At 45.7% G+C, this 22,384-nt stretch overlaps 1 long non-coding RNA gene across 1 annotated transcript; it reads left to right on the top strand.

Moving 5' to 3' along the window:
- The first annotated feature begins 11,415 nt into the window (after positions 1–11,415).
- Positions 11,416–12,738, top strand: LOC140213298 (uncharacterized). The gene is made up of 2 exons (XR_011890299.1): positions 11,416–12,293; positions 12,358–12,738. It is a non-coding gene; the product is annotated as an uncharacterized lncRNA (long non-coding RNA).
- Positions 12,739–22,384: the final 9,646 nt, after the last annotated feature.

The raw sequence follows: 22,384 nt of genomic DNA, 5'->3' as shown, positions 1-22,384 counted from the left end.
TTTTCATGTTATTAGCATATTAGTAAAGGCAGTCGTTTTTATAGTAGCCTGTCTGCCCAGTGTAGAAGTCGTTGCGGGGTGTCAGGATCTCGTACACATCTTCAGCTCTGCAGGGGACACAGCATCTGGCACATAGTTTGTCACAGGCCATGTCTTCAGGGCAAGTTGAGTTTACTCACTTGCAAAGAGAGAACCAAGCTTGTTGAAATTAAACTGCCTGTACACTCAGTGGCCTTCTTCATTTTGTGTGACATGTGGTTATAGTGATCCTTGCTTTATGCACTTCTTGTCCGGCAGCAGTCTTTTGCTTTTGAAACACTCAGGATAGCTTTCAGCAAGCTGGACAGGAATAACACTGAAAAACCAGCAGATGTCAATTGTTGAACTTATCATGCAAAGCTTCATACAGTATGATGAGGGTGTAAATAAATGAGGGTGTTCAAGGCCTTGCAATACATGTCATGAGTTTGGAGCAACATGACGTATAGCACTTTCTTTATCGCATGCTATAGGTTCAGCAGGTGTGACATGGTTTAAATGCAGTGCAAGCTCAAGAAAACAGATATCTATGAGCAGCACCTTGGTAAAGGAGACGCTGGGAAAACTAGTGGAAAGCCTGTTGAACATCTGGTTGACCCAGCTGCTGGCTTTACCAGGCAAAGTGTGATAAAGAGAAGCAAGTCATCAACACACACATCCGAAGTTTTTTACATATAGACACTGCTAAGGTTCTCAGGCAGGTCTCTGCGATAACACGCCAACAAGCCTTAGTGTGCAAGCTATGCACGACCAACTACATACGCCTTCTGTTCGGACAAAGAACTGCTCATAGTAACTAACGAGGATGGAGCGGACAAAAAATAACAGCAGCTCCATTAATCTGGTCTCACTGGTATCAACAGTGTTTTGTAAGTGTGCATCGCCATACTCCCCAATGCCTTCTTGGGTGACATCAGCAAGGACCAGTTTGTGGCAAGGGGTAATAGACATCTTTACAAGCTAAACATGCATGCATGCATGGAGAGCCCATTGCAGCCACAAAGTTGGCACTTCACAGGGACACCGGAGAAGGAATAGATTATTGACAGTGGGCAGAGACAAGTTTCTCTGCTACTAAACACCCAGCACTGTTGCCATGTAACGACCTCTGAAACAATCCCTCTCAAAGAGGCCTCTCTTTGGCCATACTTGGCCCTTGCGCCATAAAACATCAAACATTCATTCAAAGAGGAAATCATCTTTGTGTATCCATAAAGAGGGCAGACAGGCAAAGCGCCTTCAGAAATGCTGCCAGCTTCAAAAGGCCCACTTTGCACATCCTGAATGCTTCCTTCTTAGACATTGCTGGGTGCAAGAATTCTAGTGTCCAAAAGTTGCCATTGAGAGCACTGTTGGTTTGGTGGCAATACAGTTCAGAAGCGATTGCAACAAACCTCCCTTCCTAGTTGGTCTGGAGGCTCACGGTGCTCATGAAGAACACCATGAGACAAGCAAGGTGACTGCATGCCTCCAAGCCCTTGTTCGTTTATCACACTCTTCTGCACTCTTCTGTTAGTAACAACTAAGAGACCCGAAACCAACAAGCTCAAGTTCGGAACTCATGTGGTTACTGTGGAGGATCCATAATAAAAAGCACAAGAACAGAAATCTCAAAGGAAAGGATAAAGCACCATTCAACACTTAGTATTGCTGCAGCCCACCCCCTTCTTTTATTTTGTCTGGTCATGCTAATTTTTTCTTTACAGTAGATAGGCATGAACTTCTCCTGTACACAGCTTACTGCAGAGAGCATAAGTGATGTTCCCAATCAGTGTCTGATCTTTATATACACGCTCAAAGAGGCTCAAAGGATGACGCTCAAAGAGGCTCAAAACACTGCGATGGAAGCTTCTAATGGAAAAGGTGCCTGGAAGAAAAAAAAAGAAGCTGTGCTTCAACCATCTTGGCAACATCTTGTCCCCTTAATAAAAATTGTGCTTCCATATCAACTTCTGCCCTCCAGTTTAAAGTACCAGCGCACTTATGAACAACGAATCAATTCTCAAAGAGCATGTGCAGTCCAGCCGCCAAAAGCATGGGCATGAATCCGCATTGTGCTCCTGCATTGAAGGTGAACAACGCGTTCTATAATGCCGAATGTGCTTTAGTGCGTTTCCCTGCAATATGAATTTGTAATGTACAAAGAATCGTCAGTGAAGCTTACTACGAGCACAGATGCACTTGCAAATTATATCACAATAGAATATAATGAGCACAGTGGAAACCTATGTGCCCTTTCCACTCTTAGTATGCTTTACTACATGATGCTTATTTCCACCCATGCATTGCGGTGTAGAAGAAAGGAAGAAGACGACGACGCTGTTCGATCTGTTGTCACCTCAGCTCTGTAATTTTCCCTAAGTTTTGCTATTCATTGAGTGAGTTATTTATATCCTGGGAAGACGGCCGCATCTTTAAGACGGTACTGTCCCTATGGAAAGGGTACGGCTGCTCCGGCGCCGACATCTTTAAAGGGACAGCGCCATCCGAAGGAAGCCAGCGTGGCGGAGGCGGCCATGGCCTCGCAAGGCGTGGAGCTGCCAGTCATCAGGGACGATCAGCAGTCCAGTACGTCATTATCGCTCAGTGGGGACGACTCCACTATCGTCAACCCTGACGAGGAAGTGGCTGATATGGCGGAAGTGGACAGCGACGGCTTCAAGGTGGTGAGTCATCGGAAGCAAAGAACGGTCGGAATCCCAGTGATAGTTTTACCAACAGAGAAAGGTGCTGATTTTAGAGAGCAAAACCCTATCAGGCTCTTCGAAGCCATTAAAGTGCTGCTGGGATCTGCTCCGATTCGCAGTCGCTTCACTACGCAAGGTGCTCTTCATCTAGATATCGCAACGGAAGAGCAAGTTGACGTTCTTCTCCGGTGCTCTCAGCTTTGTGACATAAGAGTTAAAGCCCGGTTGCCCCACTCCTACATGACGAACACATGTGTTATTAGGGGAGTACCAGTGTGGTATTCAGAAAGCGACCTTCTTGACTACTTGAAACCGCAAGGTGTATTGCACGTGAAACGTATGATGCGCCGGGTGGAAACTCAAGAAAAAGAATGGGCAGCGAAGCCTACTACCTCTGTTGTGCTAACGTTTGCTCCCAACACCGAGCGCCCAGAGAAAATTAACCTCGGTTTCACCAAGCATGCAGTCAAAGAATTCGTTGAAACTCCTCCCCGATGCTTTAAGTGCCAACGCTTTGGGCATGTAGCCAAAGTTTGCATCAAAGATCAACGTTGCAAACGATGTGGTGGCGCCCACGATTACAAAGCCTGCAAGGCAGATTTTGCTTGCGCTAATTGTGGGGGCGACCATCCAGCGAGTTTCGGTGGCTGCCCCTTCCGTGTAAGCGCCTTACACCGTCGAGTGTCCTTCATTAGTGGTCCCAAACCACGACCTACTGAGAAGCCGACACCTGGAAGTGACAAGTTCCCTGCGTTAGAGTCGGAAGTTGAGTTCCCTGCGTTAGAGTCGGAAGTTCGTGGCTTGGTAACAAGCGACGTCAGTGAGCGACCTGACCCTAGCAAGACGGCAAAGTCCTCTGTGAGTGAGTCGGTTGTTCGATCTGCTTCAACCAAAACTGTCCAAGTTCCTCAGCGACCAGATCACAACCAGACTCGAAGCCAAGGAGGACATTCCCTTGCCTCAAAAGAGACGAAGAAACCAGCTGCAGCGACGAAGAGTGAGTCCCAGTCCGCATCTTTTGTTGAAGTGGTGAGGCAGTGCGTTCAACAAAATAAGGAGCTCAAAAATCGGGATCTGTCCGACCTTCTGCGAGTTCTGTTTGAAGTCCTCCGCTCCTATGTTCAAGCGATGCAGGCTGGCACCCTGAAGACCTTTCTACAGCTCGTTCTTTCGTTTGAGTCCATGATTACCGCCTTCGCAGCGAACTTTGCCTTATAATATGGCTAGTTTTCTTCAACCTCGTGCAACCAAAAATCACCGAAAAGTGCCGTTTATTATGCAATGGAACTGCGCTGGGATTCTAAGTCGATTAGCAGAACTGAAATTATTTTTGAAAGAAACTTGTGTTCCAGTATTGGCGCTCTCGGAGGCTGGCCTACCAAGGGGGAGATCTTTGACTGGATATGTTGCGCACAAGAATTGCAGCATAAAGTCATTTCCCACAGGAAGTGCCGCCCTTTACGTACGAAGAGAGATTCCTCATGTGGCTGTGAACGTTACCGATCTTTGCACCGATAGCATTGAGGTAGCGGCTGTGAAGATACGGCTCGGCTTTCGAACTCTTTCAGTTGCATCCGTATACGTGTCTCCGCGGAAGAAGGTAGCAATGGATTTGTTTCTCCAGCAGCTTTGTGACCGTTGCCCAGCGCCCCGAATTATCTGCGGTGACTTCAACGCCCATCACTCGGTCTGGGGTGACAGGAACACAGACTCCCGCGGACGCGAACTGGTAGAAGTTATCGACAGTTTGGACCTGTGCGTGGCCAATGACGGAAGTCCCACTTTCTTCCGGCCTCCCGCCTCAGCCACATCTATAGACCTCACTCTGCATTCACCTGACATTCGTGTGAAGTGGTCAACTGCACCTGACCGCATGGGAAGTGATCACTACCCAATTTTTGTGTTTACTGCCGACTTCAATACGCGCGGCACTAAAAGAAGCCATGTTGTTAATTGGGACAAATACAGGGAGCAACTTGCACGTGTTTCTGGAGATGTGATAGAAAAAATGATTTATGGCAAGATGGCAGCTACCACGGCGGTCAAGTTGCCTAATCATTTTCCGACTCCAGATTTAAAACTCAGGAACCTTTGCGCAGCGCGCAGAAGGGCGGAGCGACAAATGATGCGGAAGAAGGACGACAGATCCTTGAAGACGACCTATAACAGGCTTAACTCTGCCATTCGTCGCCATACGAACAAGCTCTGTAGGTCGCAGTGGGCGTCCTTCTGCGCCAGCTTGTCTATTTTTTCACCAATGACGAGAATTTGGCGAGTCATTGGCAGCCTTGCTGGTGATTCTCGTCCTCGTAAGCCTTTCGAAGCGCTTGCACTGCTAAAGCAGAAACCTCTCGCTTGCTTGGCAGAGGAATTTGCAGATGCATTTGTACGTGCAAGCTCAGGAATTCATCAGTGCGCTCGGCCTGCAACATCTACGTCTGTTATGGACGCCCCGTTCACACTTCGAGAGCTACAGACAGCACTCAGCAGCCTGCGGCGTCGATGTGCACCAGGTCCTGACGACATTACCAACCAGATGATGCAGAACCTACCTCTAGAACACCGGAAGATGCTCCTAAGCTTTCTCAATCGAGTATGGGAGACTGGCGACGTCCCTCCTTCATGGAAGGTGGCTTGTGTTGTCCCAGTGCTGAAACCCGGCAAAGAAATGACAGACTTGGCCTCGTATCGACCTGTATCATTGACGTCGTGTGTGGCTAAGCTCATGGAGAAGCTGGCAAGTAAGCGTTTATCATGGTGGCTTGAAGATAGAAGGGCTCTGCCAACATGCATGACTGGATTCCGCACAGGTCTAAGCGCGCAAGATAGCGTCTTGGACTTGATAAGCCACATTGAACATCAAAGAGCTTTCGGCCTCTCAACACTAGCTATTTTCCTAGACGTATCAAAGGCTTATGATAACGTACTTCAAAGTTCAGTACTAAATAGCTTGATGGACATAGGCGTACAGGGCTATCTTCTGCGCTTCATTCACTCACTTATCAGTGATCGTAAAATCCAAGTGCGGTTAGGAAGTACCATAAGCACCGAAAGGGCGGTATCGCGAGGTGTACCTCAGGGAAGTGTTCTTTCCCCGACGCTGTTTAATGTTGTAATGGCTGGTCTTCCCGCTGAAGTGCAAAAACATTGCAGGCATATCCATATGTCGATATACGCGGACGACATTTGTATTTGGTTAAGCGGATATCAACACAAGCGTTTAGCTCTGATAGCTCGACAGGCCTTACTTTCAGTTCAAAATTACCTTCAAGGTGTAGGGTTGACTCTCTCGGTGGAAAAATCTGGCTTCATCATGTTTCCAGGTAGAGGAAGACGGTATGCGCGGCTGAAGATAGACATTGATCAATCTTGCCTTCGTCAATTGAAGTACAAACGCTTTTTGGGCGTAATTATTGACTACCGTCTACAGTGGCGACGAGCTGTGGACTCTATTGTGACATCACTATCTCCGCGTCTCAATGTGATCCGTAGAGTTGCAAGTGAGCAATGGGGAAATCACCCTTCTTCAATGATCAGGCTGCACGATGCACTAGTGACGAGTCGAATAATGTACCAGCTCCCTTTAATTTCCCCCTCACTATCACAGCTGGAACGACTTGAGGTTTTGCACAGAAAGGGCCTAAGGAGGGCTCTTGGCGTTCCGCAGTCTGCTCCTAATAATGCAGTACTTTATGAGTCTCTATCGAGACCTCTTAGCCTAGTCGCTTCACAAAGGCTATTGATGCAAATTGGCCGCCTCAAACAGACGATAGCCGGTCGAGCCCTTCTACAGAGCCTTCGAAAGAGGTCCGAGTCCCGAGCGTACTTGGCCCTTAATACTATTGGTTACCTGGGTCTTGACGCTAGAGGTCGAACTAAGAGGTTGAATCCACCTTGGTCTTTCGCGAGCCTCGATTGTTCGTTGACAATTCCTCACGTTCGTGCTAAGCGGAGTTCTCCTTTGGCGGCAACACGTTCGCTCGTACTGGAACATCTTGAAACTGAATATGCACGTCATCTTCAAATTTTTACTGATGGCTCTGTGGACAAGGTCAGAGGATCTAGTGCAGCTGCTTTTCATATTCCCGCTTTAAAGTATGATTGGTCGGTTCGCTTCACTACAATCGTGTCCTCCACAACGGCCGAAAGCGTTGCCATTGAGGCAGCCCTAAAAAAGCTACGGCTTTGTACGCCTCAACCCGTAGTCATTCTTACAGATTCGAAATCCGCCCTTCAAAGGTTAGAGTATGGGTTCCCTACTGATGCTTTATGTCTAAGCTCCCTACGCTCGGTGCACACTCTCCTTATCAAAGGCTTCTCCATACGATTCCAATGGGTGCCCTCGCACATAGGTATCATAGGCAACGAGATGGCGGACAGCCTTGCCCATAGAGCGCTGTCTGGGAATCCTTTGAGAAAAGTGCCTCAAGAGGACAAGAGACTCTTCAGAGAAGCGGTGTCGTGCCACTTCCACTCTTTGTGGAGCTCACCTCACAAGCCATGTGTGACTAAGGGTCTCAAAAGAAACCAAGCCACTTTACTGCTCCGCATTCGCACGGGCTCTGCTCGTACCCCTGCGTGGATGTGTAAGACTGGCCTGGCGTTGTCACCATTATGTTCAACGTGTGGTGTGTGCGGTGACATAGAACATTACCTTATGTGCTGTACTCTGTATGACGCGGAAAGGAGCGTGTTATTCGGTTCCCTCAAGAGGACAGGAATTCCCCACAGTTCTATACAGGACATTGTTTTCCCGCGCGGGAACCGGATAGATAGGAAGGAGGTTTCTCGCCTTCTTTTAAATTACCTGCAGGACACGGATTTGGCCTCCACATGGTGACCTTAGGTGTGACTATGTGTAGTGTAGTTGTGAGGTCTGTGTCTGATTTATATGATTTATGTATTTTAAGTGTCGCTACGGTGGAGCAATTGCCGGCAGCTACTGCAAGGCTAATCCCACCAGTAGCCTACAACCACTCAACTCAACTCAACTCAACTCAACTCAACTGCGGTGTAGAAAGCTACAAAAGAAAGGTTGCATAATTGGGCTTTTTAAGATTACCTTTCTCGCAACACCAATGTTTCGCGATGATGCATAATGTACTGCGGTGAAGCATACTAAAAGTGGAATGGGGCCACTGTCACTGGACATAAGAGTCCTTTAATTATACACTCACGCACCCGCCGCTTCTCAGGTCGCCTAAGTGGTCATACTATGCTGGGTGATAGCGGCCACCTCCCACATTTAGTATGCTTCACCGCGTATCTAAAATGTACTGCGGCGAAGAAGCAGCGCATTTGTATTGAGTGAATAAACAAATGATTTTTACAACAATACAGAAATAAACGCGCACCATGCATCAGTCTACCACATGGAAGAGCGTCGCAATAAAAGGTAGCTGATTCACACAAGCTGTGTAGCCCACTTATCAGTCGTAAAGGGTATTATGGGTAATTCAAAATTTCAGACACACAGAAATATGTTTACGTTCCTACTGCTTGCGTAATAAGACTGCCAGAACTTCCACAATAGAAAGTAGTTTACAACACACAAACGTAAAGAACACCGACATATGCCTCGTTTTCAACTCGGTCGTCATGCAAATGACATCTAGCACGGAAAAACGTGAACAAGCTGTGTGTTAGCATCGTGATTTCATACTAAGCAAGGAGCACACCACAATCCCGCGACAGCCCCTGATGAGACTAAAACGGAAGCACATGTCTGTGAACGCGCAAATGGAGCCCCTAAGCCACTCTGCTCCACCACCACCTTCACTGCACGGCTGCACCACTCGTTACAAGCACAGGACACCAACCACACATCCAGCACTGAACAGTGGGCGTTCGACGCAGTCGCATTTACATGACTTGTAGCTAGCAGCACATCCCTCGATGTCCATTAAGCAAAGGCGGACACGGCGACGACACATCGTGGTTCGCTGAACTGCGCTGCCCATGCGCTAGGCCACTTCGACATTTCGATTGTCACCACCGCCGGGTTCTCAAGGAAGCACGGGTCACACAACGCAGATTCTGTACTGCCAGAGCTCACGGAGGCCAAAGCCGCACTGCCGCACTACCACTACTCACGGCTTTCCGCCAAGTAACACAGAACCTACAACCAACACACAAGCAACGCAAGCACAATCACATGAGGAATGTTGAACAACGCGCGGTCCAGAGAACGATCAAGCCGAGAACGAACACGCCACGGCGTCATTCGGCGGCACTATCGCGCCTTCTCAAAAATCCCTAAACGATCCTGTGCCTAGGTACCTAGGATTAGGTCACGTGAGAGATTTTTGTACGACATTTAGACGCATGCGTGGTAAAGCCCCTCCATCATGGAGAAAGGAAAATGAGGAGAGGCCCTACCCTATAGTGTACTAGAATAACATTATTCTAGTACTAGAATAACATTATTCTAGTACACTATACCCTACCCCGTCCGCGCGCTAGGAGAAAAGTGTGGAGGAAATGACGTAGTACGTTCTCCTTTCCGTTGCTGTTTTTTTTTTATTTCTTTGCTGTAGCGGCCACGCCTTTCGGGCCACAATGGCGGCTTTGTTATTGTTCTGTGCGCTCACTCGTGTTGCTCCGCAGGTTTCCTACCGTGGCAAAGACGCCGTGCGGGCAGGTTTGCGTTGGTCTCCGTGTTTTATTGCGTTGCGTTATCTGGACCGTGCTCTACCGGATGTTATTGTGGCCAGGTGGGCCAGGAGGAACTAAAGTTCATGAAATGAACGCGCACGCAACGCTGTACACAATGTACCACGCCACGGCAATGGCAACGGACGAAGGAATATCCGCGGGAAATTTTGCCCTCTTTGGCGGAATCGTGCTAACCTGCTAACGATTGTTTAGTATTGCTGCGGAGCGCGCGCGTCCGAGCAGCACGGTTGAGCGCAGCGCGGCGTGGTTTCGCGAGAAACGTAAACAAGAGAGGAGAGCTGGCCCGATAGGCGGAGCAACGCCATGAGCAACGCCAACTTCCGACTTCACTTTAGCTTCACAGAGTGACGTCAGGGCCTCTCCTGAGTTTCCTTCCTCCGTGCCCTCCATCCACGCGCCCATAGAGTTAGTAGAACAACTCTAGAGGAAAAGCTGGGCCGGAAAAGTGGGAACCTCTAGGGCGCCGCCCTGTTGCTACTGGTCAATGTGGCCACCGCAATTACTATTGAAAGAGCTGAAAACAAGTACAGGTCACCGTATGCTTTGTCATCTAAAAACGCATACCTGAGGTTTTATGAAAGTGGTGGGTTAATATTAAGTTTACAGAAAGCGATCATTAAGTCCGTGACTTATGTAAATCACGAACTACGCATTCATTTAATAAAGGATGACGCGAATTTCGGTTTCGAATCTGTTTTTTGGACGCGTAGTAGTTTCGTACAGTTTAGGTTTGACATGCGATCGCGCGTCGACATCGGACGCTATGGCACACTCGTGCCTTCTGTGCCACCGAAACGCCGAAGTGCCCAGGCATATACCTTCACATGTAAGTAAACGAATGTATCTCCTTGTTGAGAATATCACGCGAGTAGGCAGCTCTTGTGGGGCATCACAATCGTTTGAGAAGCGTCACAGTAGAGCATTTTTCTACATGCGGAGCGGCGTTTTTATTTGCAGGTTTCCCTTCAGTAGGAAATTGCTGGACAGGCGGACCAGCGCACCGGAATTGTACTGGCGAAGCCACAAGCAACTCAAAGAATCTGTTTAATTGTTACACTTTGAACAAACATGCTTCTACAAAGGCCACAGCAGAAAAACAGCCTGATGCCGAGTATTTCTGTGCCACGAAGTAATCAAGAGGCGAGTGCCTAATGTGGACGAAACCGAGTGCATCGAGACTTTGAACGACAGAAAGCTGAGCTAGTTGGTAAGGATTCATTATGCAAAACAGAGGTGAGGCGTGCAGACAGGACACAAGAGTAGAGAAGTGGGCGGCGCTCGTGATGTTTGCTTGTAAATACTATATATTCTTGTGTCCTGTCTGCACGTCTCACCTCCGTTTTGCATAACGAGTGTATCAACCCACATATTAATAGCGTAGGCGTTTTATTAACTGTGCAATATTTTCAACACTTCCTTGCATGCCATTTCATGTGGAATATCTTTTTTGGTCACAAATTTGTGCAGCGAATCTATTTGCATGATCGACTTCGGGCCTGTAAGTCCGTTCACTTGCACTTGATGCTGAGTCTTTTACATGTATCCATAAACTGCAGATATGCACATCAGATCCCTGCGAGCATTTTCAAAATTCAGTTATTTTAGACAACAGGCACATATGCAATACTGACATAATCTCAAATACCACTAAGCAGCTGGGACACATTTTTGTTGACCATACTCGCAGGTAAAATAAGTAGATTATGTGGACAGCTCCATCTCATTTTCCTTAAATCAGTGTGTACAAGGGGTATGCAAAAATAATTTTTTTCTCGCGCACCGATTCTTTTGCTGTATAAGCAAGAGAACCCACCACGTTAGTGTAACGTATCTTGTACATCACACTAATAAGTGCTTTAATTTACCAAGTGAGATGAGTTACTTTTATGGATCATTCAGTCATATCACACTGCAAGCTGCATTCATCAATCTTCAATTGGATTTCGCATGAAACATGTTTCCCTTTTATGCAGATATGCAATGGCAAGCCCTTCCGTGTGTTCCAAAGGTAAAATTTAAGCTCGAAATTAAAGAAGACACTTCTAGTCAGAAACAAGCAAAAATGGTGAATGCAGAGTATCAGAAGCCCAAGGTACAGAAATTATGAGAAGTGTCGAATGATTTTAAGGAAAGAATGGTATTTGAAGATGCAAGATTCTTTAGTGGAAATCAAGCAAGTCAGTATAGGTAGAATACTCTGAGAAATTATGCGAATAATGCGATAGCACACAATGGGTCAGGAAATGCGTTGTTTTTCTGAAAAACTAAAGCTGATGACTGTCATATCATGAGTCACTTTAGCATCATGAGACTGCTGTTTGATAAATTCAGAAACAAACCAAAAAGCAAGCCATGCAAGAATAAAAAAAAACTATTTAATGATGCTCTCTCCACACTGGGATAAATAATAAGAAACGGATCACGTCTAATGTGGACATATCAGACACCTTGTGAAACACTAAAGGAAAAATTCAGTTTCGAGCTATGGCACTTGCCGCATAGATGTGGGGGCCTTGCACCAATAGTAATAGTTACCACTGCATCTAGAAATTTAAAGCATGCATGCAGACAAGGATGATTCTTTATATTTTTGGCTACCACTTCAAATGCCTCCACTAAGTGTTACAACGCTGCACGTAGCCATACTAAGGATCTCACAGCAACACTTGCAGGTAAACAGCAAAAGCAGTCAAAGTGCTGGTGTATTCTGGACACTGCCTTTGAAAACTTTTAGGCAAGAACAGTGCAAGAAACAGACATAAGAACTGCATTTATTTCTGTAATTCCCCATTTGAATGGCCTTTTCTTTTTCCTTCGACAATGCCTTCGCCTAGCCACAGCAGCTCCCTCATACAGACTCCGCAAGCCAAGAGGCCGTGGAGGCAAATGCAGGTAAGAGGCAAGAAGCAATAGCACTGGTATCGACATTCATCTAATTTCTTTTTCTTTCGTTTAGACAGCCAGCACACCTCGAACAGCCACCTTGACTGCGGGTGTGTCACCCTAGTCGCCAAGGAAACATTTGAGGGAAAGCGACAGGCAATGTGAACAGCCACTTCTCCATGTAAACGATACTCTTTCTCTCGGATGACTCCTACGTTCGCCACGCCAGCACACTTGTGCACAAAGATGCCGCGGAGGCACGTGCAGGTCAGAGGCAAGAAGCAGTGGCACTGGTGTCGACATTCGCCCAATTTCTTTTTCTTACACTGAGGCAGCCAGCACACCTCGAACAGCCACCTTAACTGCGGGTGTGTTAGTAGATTCCTGTTGTACATATGCTCATAATAAACTTCAGTAAACTTGAACTTGATAATAAACTTGAAGGCAAATGGGACATTGATGCATTGTCTTTTTGAACATTTATTGTACACATACAATATATGTTATACTTTGCAGTGCTACAGAGCATATTTTGAAGCTTCCCCCTATATTTTGCACCTTTAATTACGTATGTGTTGTGTGCCCCTCAATTCAGTTCATGTTGTAGCAGATGTTTTGTCTGTGTATCGCACATTGGCTTAAGCTCGTGATATCCACATACTTCTCTCACATATACAAAATAAAGTTCTATGTAGTCCTCAGTGTTACAACAAAAAATGAAAGTAAACAATCCGATCGTGGAATTGTGTTTATTACAGTGATTCCCATGGCAGTTACTGACAAGTTGACAACTTGAACTGGTCAATCCGTCCATAGCCTCCTCTATTTTTCAAAAATAAAGGAGGCTATGATCCGTCTTGGCAAGGAATTGTATTTAAACATAAATACAAGGGGGGGATATGTGTGTGTGTTTGTAGTGGGAGTATAGGATTAGGGCGGTACGAAAAAAATGTACCAACACCGTCCTCTAGACCCATTCCGTTAAGGTACCGTAACAAAGCGTATTATGCATAAAGTTCATACAACCAACTCTGATATTACTACACACGCCAGGCGACGCGAGCTACATTTGCCATGACGCATTCGCGACTGCACCGGATGCCCTCCATATTATTCTCATTAATCGTGCTAACTGCACCGAGGCAAAAGAAAGATCATGGGCGCAGGTGCCTTTAAAGTATCTCGACCTTGCGAGGCACTGCTGCGCGTGCCAGGGGAGCTGTCCGTGCGAACACTCCCTGGCACACACCTGCCTCGGCGGCCCCAACCTACGTACCGTTCTGCTTCGAGCTTTGATCCCCCCACTGTCCCTTGGGTGCCCTGGAGTTCCTGTGCCGCCTGCTTTATTAAAATCTCAGGTGCTCTCTTGAGACTTCCGTTTGTCGGCTACATGTGCCCTACAGCTGGATCAGTACTTATAATAATAAAGAAACCCGATCTATCGTCGCTACGATAGATCCCGAAAGCGGCTTTTGCAACAAACCGCGCCCGTGCGAAGAGAATTACGGAACGCCAACGAAGAATCTGACCACAGCTTCGAGCTCGTAACCTCGTCGAGTACGTAACACTCCTGCAACAGGCATGACCGCTGAAAACCGCATACCGCCGGAAACTTCAACAGGATCATCCCTCGATTGCATAACTGCCACCTGTACGGCCAACATGGACCACACCCACACCGTCCCGCAACATAGAATAAAGAACCAACTTATAAAGCCCAAACACACGGCTGCACGCACACATCACGACACTACTAGCGAGGCGCCATGCTGCTACGCTGCTACGGTTGCCGGATTAAAACTGACTACTGTCACCAAGTCTAGCAAGCGTCTCAGGAGCTGGCAACCTCGGCGCGTAGCAACATGGCGGCGCTCTTGCGGTTCCCGATTTCAATGCATGGGCCCTATGGGTAGCTTGTCCTCTAGAGTCAGTATAGTAAATCTATGCACGCGCCACCGCCGCTTTCCGGGCTCGCAGCGTTAAAGAAAGGAAATGCGGACAAGACAGATGACGTTTATTGTTGTGTGGCAAGATACGATTCAAAGGGTGTACACTTTTTTTAGAGTGTAGTCATCTACCTTGCCCGCATTTCCTTTCTTTAACGCTGCGAGCCCGGTACTTCCAAGTCACGAACAGCTTGCGCGTTATTACCGTGACACAGCATTGCCGACAGGAAAGTAGCGGGCGCGGCGTTTTCAAGAAAGGAAACGCAAGCAAGGCAGATGACGGTTATCGTTGTATGGCAGAGATACACCCCAAAGGGTGTAAACTTTTTAAGAGTGTACCAACATTACGGTGGCTAGACCCTGCCAGCATGGCGCCGGACGACAGACGGCGCTGTGGTTGCGCAATGGCGGCGCCATCGATAAAACATGGGAACTCCGGAATCTTAGTTGTGCTGGCAACACTGTCCAAATAAACAAAGATGACTACGACATCTAGGTTCAGGGCAGCTCTTTCACTTGGTGCTGCGCTCACGCGTTTCTCGTTCGTGGCGTCGAATCGAGGTGCTTCGTCGACGCCGAAGGGGTCCTTGCTGCTCATTACCGTATTTCGATCGGCCTCAAGGATTTCTGTAACGAAACCACGGAAATAGTTGCGCTGTGCGTGCCAACGTCCGGCCTGCCCAGCGAGCCCCATCGGATTTTTTTTTAAGGCAAAGAGCCTTTCAAGCGAGCTGGTGGTGGTAGAAACATTTATTGCCAATGATATGAATGGTGGGGGCGAACCCCCCTACATGGCACTTGGGTGCTCCCTTACTATGAGGGGGCACCCTTGCAAGCGAGCTGGCTCCAGGTTTAAAGAAGGGAGGAGCGTAGCGGGCCTCCGAAAGGTGCAAGCGGCGCTGCTCCACTGGTACAGGTAGAATACTCGACTGTTTTCGATCTTCTTAGGCAACTCCCCACAGAGACTCGCGTTGTAGTATATCTCATACAGCATCTCATAATATATAGACAGTAACGTGTCTTGCTTTCAGAAGCTAAATACGGATATTCTGCAATGAGGCTAAAAACTGTAAGGTCATTGGACGTTGCAGCTCGGTCTCCTCTTTATAGAAATTGTTGAGGGATCAAATACATGAATAATAACTGCATTGTCATTGCCAAAGATGCTGCAAACGAATTCTTTAACGCTACGTACTGTCAAGACAAGTAAAACATGTATTTTTTCATAAAAGAATATATTCGTATGTCCCAAAAATTGTGCCAGAATTAAGTGATCTCAATGCTTCCATGTTTTTTGTCTATTATTAAGTAAAGAAAATATCACACGAACTTTAGAACTCTATCAGTTCGAAACCAGCAAAGCGGTGCATACCGCTGATATGAAAAACGTAAAGGCGGTGAAATGAACAAGTTGAGGGCAAATATTTAAATGAAACTTTGTCTTTCAAGAACCTTGTTTACATTTTTGTATATATGCAACGGCCAGGGAAAAATCTCCATGACGCTGTCCTTCGTTCCAATGTATTGTGCAGGAGCAGCTGTCACCGGTCGTGTATTGTGATTAATTGCACCGAAATTATACTCGCAACAGAGAGCACACATAGAAAGCAGGAGTTCTGCAAAATATACGTATGTACATTAGACATGCGAAGATACAATTGAATATACAAATGCAAAGATACAGCTTGATTAAGGGCACGAAAGTGTCACTGGAAACAAAGTTCACTGCATGTATACACAAAACCTCGCGACAAGATATTTAAATATACGTATAAGTACACCAGTGTAGTCTATTCTCGTCGTTTCGTCGTGATGCTGGCATCTTTTTATGGAGTCAAACTGGTCCATTGGCTCTCAAGCGCAGACATCACACTGTACCCTGTACTTCATTTGTCAACAAAGCGTATGCAAGGACGAAAGTTAAGCCTGTTTCACATGATGCGATTTTCGTCGCACTGGAAGTGTGATTTCCGTCGTTTGCGATGAAAATCGCAGTCGCAGTGCCGACCCGCCGATCTTCGGCTGCGACCAACCGGTTGGTCGCACAGTCGCACTGTCGCAGCGATAGCTGCGATTTTCCGTCGAAATTGCGCGGAGAGCTATCGCGGAGCTATTTCGCTGGTTTGTTTTGGGAAATGGCGTCTGGCACAACAAGTGCAATGTGCGGAGACGTGGATTGCCGAATTCGGTACGTACGGGAAGGGAGAATAAAAAAATTTTACTGCAGATTCCATTCTCCCGTTTCTATGCGTTTGTTGACACGATACGTAGCAAATGAAGTGCATTTTCACGCTTGCTTCGTTCACCTTTCCGAGTTGTCAGTACTAGGAGGTGTTCGATCTCCACCAGACGACGAGGTAATCAAAATTTTATTTCGTTCAGTAGCGTGCGAAAATCGCGCTTACAGAGCAGCTTGAATTATTTCAACCTCGGTAAGGGCAAATGACAAGACAGCAAAGTACCCGAAGTTTCAACGTTATGCTGAACGCGGTACCGTTCAGTTGCATTTTCTTGTCGGTTTTCAAAAGTGAATTTCCCGATGCCTTGACAGAGCAAAAGTGTAGGCTATCGTAATGAATTTGCTACGATAGCATTAAATCTGTGGCTTGAATAAAATATTACATGCACGTTAAGTTGCACCTCTTCTCTGGAGATTTTTTTTCTTGCACAGAAACCAATAAACATTGACTATGTTGCGGACTTTGTATCCTTACTACATCTGTGTTAACATTTGCTTTGAAAGGTAATTAACTCTACAGCTAGTAGATTAAGTAAATTGATTGCTATAGTGGCACAGTGACAACGTATCCTCCTGCACCGTCATGTAAAGCTCGTGCAACAATGCGAAAAGCAGGCAAACGGCCTGTTCTTGTGGGGATAAAACAGTATAAAACGACACGCTGAAGAAAAGTAAATCAAAACTATGCAGTGAAGTCAGCCAGTTCAGCCAATACAAGCAGTTCTTGTACGTTCACAGCTGATCAAGTGTGCAGAAACATTCATGCCTTACATGTTTCTAATAAGTTCGTGATCACATACATTAGTGTGTAAACCCATATAACGATATCTGCTGTGATTACTCTTTATAAGTAATGAAATACCATGCTACTTGCAAGAACATATGACCCGAGGATTTTAGAACACATTTCTGCATTTCAACTATACACAATATGTGGTTTATTCAATAAAGGACCACAAACTGGGCTTTTTTGCAATGACAAACTTATTCTAAATTTTACTTACATACAGGCAAGAAAAAAATATATAGACAAAAATATTGTTCTTCAATTTATTCACCTGCCACTGTGGCTATAGCATTCTGCTGCTAACACAAGGCGAGGGGTTGATTTGCCAGCCATGGAAGTCGCATTTCGATGGGAGTCATAGGTAAAAAGAAGCTCTTGCACTTAGGTTTGGTTCACCCCCTTTTATTGAACCCTTAAACTTCAAGATACTATTGCATAGGGGGGCATGCTTATGCAAAATCTAACACCAATAGAAAGCAAAGGGCAGAATTGTAAAACAACCATCTTTCGTGATAATTCGAGTGTGTAAATATTCATTGCATCAATATGTATTGTTCAACAGCACTGCACAAATAAGCATAATCAGGTATAGCAAGTACTCTGTCAGGAAGCTGGTTCTACAGATGTATAGATGTCAAGGCATGAATGCTCATACTACGTTGCACACATAGCACAAAGAAAACCTTTTTCAAGAGTTGTCCCTTCTGGCAAATATGAGTGGGCCATAAGTAGCAGAAACTTTATTGCAGGACATTGTGTAATACCGCTTATGAAAGAATGAAGAGAGTGAAGAGGCTTTTAACATCAGTACCTCATGCTACTCTAATAAGAAGAACGATGAGCAAAAACATTTCTGGTAAAGCACTTAAACAGTAACTTTCTGAAAAACAGAAAATTCCAGGTGAGAGTTGGAGGTACATTTTGCCCACCCACACAAACAACACAGGCATACTACAAGAAACACTACAGCCTATGGTGTATTACAGTCTATGGGAAAGCAATCTCATACAGAAATCAAGAATGATGCAACAAGCCCTCGACAACACTGCAGACTTTCTTGGCCAGTCTGGCCTCTCGCTTTCTGATAAGTCGGCTTACATCAACGTCAGAAAAAAAGACTAGAATCAAGAACTACTCCAGATTGCACATTGTGCTCCCAATAGCTGGAGAAACATACCCGCAAGTCAACATCCACAAATCCTCAGCTAGTGTAAGACCATGACAGCAGAGCCAGCATGTGGGTGAAACAATTATGCCATGCCTGGACGCAAATTCTACACCTGGTGAAAAGAATAATCTCGAAATCATGGGGGGTGGGCGAGTGGGTACTATGGAAAATTGCAGATGCTGTGCTTGTGTCCAAGGTATTGTACGGTGTGAATTAGCAACAGCACACAAAAAAGACAACTCATCGAATACAGGCATCGGGTAACAACAGGTATTTCCGACTTTACCATGCTTGAAGACCTCTATGAGAAAGAGCAAACGAACAAGCACCTAGACAGAGTAGAGTTGCAGCCTGCAGCACAAATTCTTTGCCTCAAGAGCTCAGAACCTGGTCCCAAGATACTATGCCAGCTAGCATATGAGATGCAAGGACGACTACCCCTCCCTTCAGAAACAACCTCGGGAGCACCTGAACTTGAAACACAACAGGCGCATACCGTGAAATATGAGGGCAAACAATTAGGCCAGGAGACTATGCTACTGCCAAACACACAGAGGAGGTTGCTAATCATTATTATGCAAGCAAACATCAGGCACACACAGTACACTGATGTGGCAACAGCAGTGTAACAGTAGTATGACACTACATAAAACTAAACCCCATATAAGTGAGTACCATTCCAGGTAACCCTACAACTAGAAAAGCTGAACTAAAAGCAATCAAAGCAGCATTTGTAGTGCAGATTACACCCTGCACAACACCCTGCATGGATTCACCAGAAACTGTCTGGGCCTGCACATCACACAAGATTGTCAGGAAAATCAGGAGATTGACACGCGACTTGTAAGCACATGGCCAGAAATTAAATTACAGGATACATAGCCATGCAGATATTCCAGGACAGGACTTATAAGCCCCACATAATAACTGAAAACTGGATGAGTTTGTGTATTCATTATTAACTAAAGTGCAACCGATAGACAACAGACAAGAACGAAGCGCTCTGTGTGTTCACGTCGTTCTTGTCCATCGTATTTCTGTTGCACTATAGTTAATAAATTCATAAGGCTGCACAGGAGAAGAATGATACCTCTGCCCAAGGGCCCGATTTCACATCCAAATCCACGCATGCACACACACACACACACACACACACACACACACACACACACACACACACACACACACACACACACACACACACAATGTTGCAAGACTGCATAGCATGAAGCAGTATCAACAGGATGACATAGAGATGGAGGAGGACTAACTTTCAACTGAGAGAGAGAGAGAGAAAGAGAAAACATGTATTTATCAGGAGTTTGGGCGACTTCCTCGCAGGGTGGAGCCCTTAGTTCAGGGCCCCATTGGCTCGCGACATCGCTGCTCTTGCGGGTCTGAGCTGGCCAGCGCAGTCTCCCAGGAGGAAGGGAAGGTGAAGGAATAGGGGAGTAGCCCGGAGGGTGTGGGCACTCCCAGGTGCAATGATATACTGTGGGCTTTGCTCCACAATAGGGACACTATGAGGTATATTGTGTGGGGTGGAAGAGGTGAAGATAAAAGAGGCAGGGAAATGAATTATTTTGAAGCTGTCGCCACGCGACGGCATCTTCTCGATTAAGGGAATTATGTGGGGGAGGGAAGTGTCTCCTGTTATCTCTGTAACATTGTAGAGTTTCTGAGGTTCATTTGTAAAAATGAGGCGAGTTATACAAATTACCAGAAAAAAAAAGGACGATGAGCAAAACGAGAACAAGGTGAAAGCAGGAGCCAACGTTTCGACAAGTGGACTTGTATTCTTCAAGGTCCAGTTGTGTAAACGTTGGCTCCTACTTTCACCTTGTTCTCGTGTTGCTCATCGTCTTGAATTTCTATCTCCCGCCTTCCCCGTGTTTTCCCCAGAAAAAGAAAGACATCTTTGAAGGATAGATAAAAATTGGTGCTTGATGCAGCCAAACATAAATAAAAATGCTACAGAAAGGAAATACAGAAAAATTCTAAGTGCAGGAAAAAAATAATTACGATTGCCAATCCTGCATGCCAGCACCTTTCAAGAAACACTGTTGTTATTCCAATAGACAGACTGACAGCTTGCTTATGCAAGCACATTCTTCCAGTTCTATGCCATTGGAAAAAAAAAGTTTCCTGGAAGGTAGCCACATGGCACACATGGTGATCACAATGTTTTTTTTTCCCTGGACTTGTATATCTATATGTATTTTCTCCCTTTCCCGTTTTTATGATTGGGTTCATCAAGCACCAGTCTTTATCAGGTTTTATTGCTGTGATACTTTCTGGTAACCTTTATAGATCACTGCATTTTCCCAATAAACCTTTTAATTAGAAGTTAGCGTACCCTGTTCTTACTGCTTCACACTATACATTCTTGCTACATTGGCCAAATAAAAGGTTTTATAAGGTACACAGAAGCATCATAAGGGCCATTAAAGTGACTTGTTGCAGTCTAAAAAAAAGACAATGAATGGCCTGGCTGCAAATGGCACCAGAGAACACATAGGACGAACAAGAAAACCGAGATGATCTAACAACCAAAAGTTTAATGTACACACCGAGTAAATACTCGCTGACAAGCAATAGACCGAACATACACAAAAAGGAGAAGCAAGAATTCATGTGCCCTTCCTGACAGGAAATGCATCCATTTCTAACGGAGGCCGTGCTGACAAGATTCTCCCAGCATGTTTAGATCTACAGCTTCCGTAATTTCTCTAGGCAGCCGATCTGCACAGAATGCTAGCTTCTTCCTCTACATGCACGCTCAGATGTGGAGAGTGCATTGTAGAGGAAGAAGCTAGCATTCTGTGGAGACCGGCTGCCTAGAGAAATTATGGATGCTGTAGATGCAAATACACTGGGAGTATCTTGTCAGCGTGGCCTCTGTTACACTTTCAGAGATGGATGCATTTTCTGTTGGGATCCGTATGGACACACATCAGTTTTTGCTTCTGCTTTTTGTGCAACTTCGATTTATTGCTTGTCAACCAGCATTTACTCGGCATGTTCAATAAACTTTCATTTGTTAATACACTTCATGATTGTCCTGGTCTCTAGCAGAAAGGTGTTCATTCTTTTTACAGTGAAGCTGTATATGCCTAGGCAAAACACTCGTGGTCCGTTCACAAAAACCCTAGTGTGGGGGTATGAGCCATTGTTTAAGGGGGTGTGAGCCATTGCATTCGTCTTGCATGATGGACGGAGAAATTTCTTGTTGGTAGACATAGAAATGCTTATGCATTTCAAACATACATTTATCTACGTATTATTGCAGAGAAGGGACACAGAGGGAGACGGGGTTAAGACAAGATCATGATGTCATTATTATCTCGCAGCAAAGGTGTGGTGGGCCATTGGCTAGACCGATAGTGACGTCGTTTCTCTCTAGCAGCAGAGCGCGCATGCACCCGTCTCTCTCCGACTTCCCAATAGGTTCAATAATGTGTCCTTGTATTTAATTAAATGAAATGTGCAGCCCCGGTGTGTCACTTGGTAACTGCAGTGCATAAACGAGTCATAAACATTATGATTAACGGATTACAAAACACAAATGCATAACATAATTCAGAAAGACTTTGATGGACCCGCTGGATTAACACAATGAACCACTCATTACACTTTCCATGATGGTGATCTTGCAAAGTGCGATGTGTGGCATTCCAAATAAACAATGTGATAAACCCAAGCCAAACGTGTGCATAGCCTCATTAAGAAACACAGACATAACCAATAATATAGGAAGACTTGAATAAACCATTGGAATTAACCCAGTGATAAACACCGGGGCCGCACATGTCAGCTTCGCTGGTTCACCATCTGTACAGGGTGCATGGGTAGTAATTTTTTCTGCTATTGTTTGTTAAGTATTGTATAATGTTGTGCTAGTAAAACACGTTGGGCTAGTTGGTGCATTGTATTGGTACTGCTTTTTTTGCTGGTTTTTTT

Source organism: Dermacentor andersoni, chromosome 1, assembly GCF_023375885.2.
Source record: "Dermacentor andersoni chromosome 1, qqDerAnde1_hic_scaffold, whole genome shotgun sequence".
NCBI lineage: Eukaryota > Metazoa > Arthropoda > Arachnida > Ixodida > Ixodidae > Dermacentor > Dermacentor andersoni.
The sequence above is the reverse complement of the archived record's forward strand: the minus strand, read 5'-3'. Positions and strand labels throughout refer to the sequence as shown.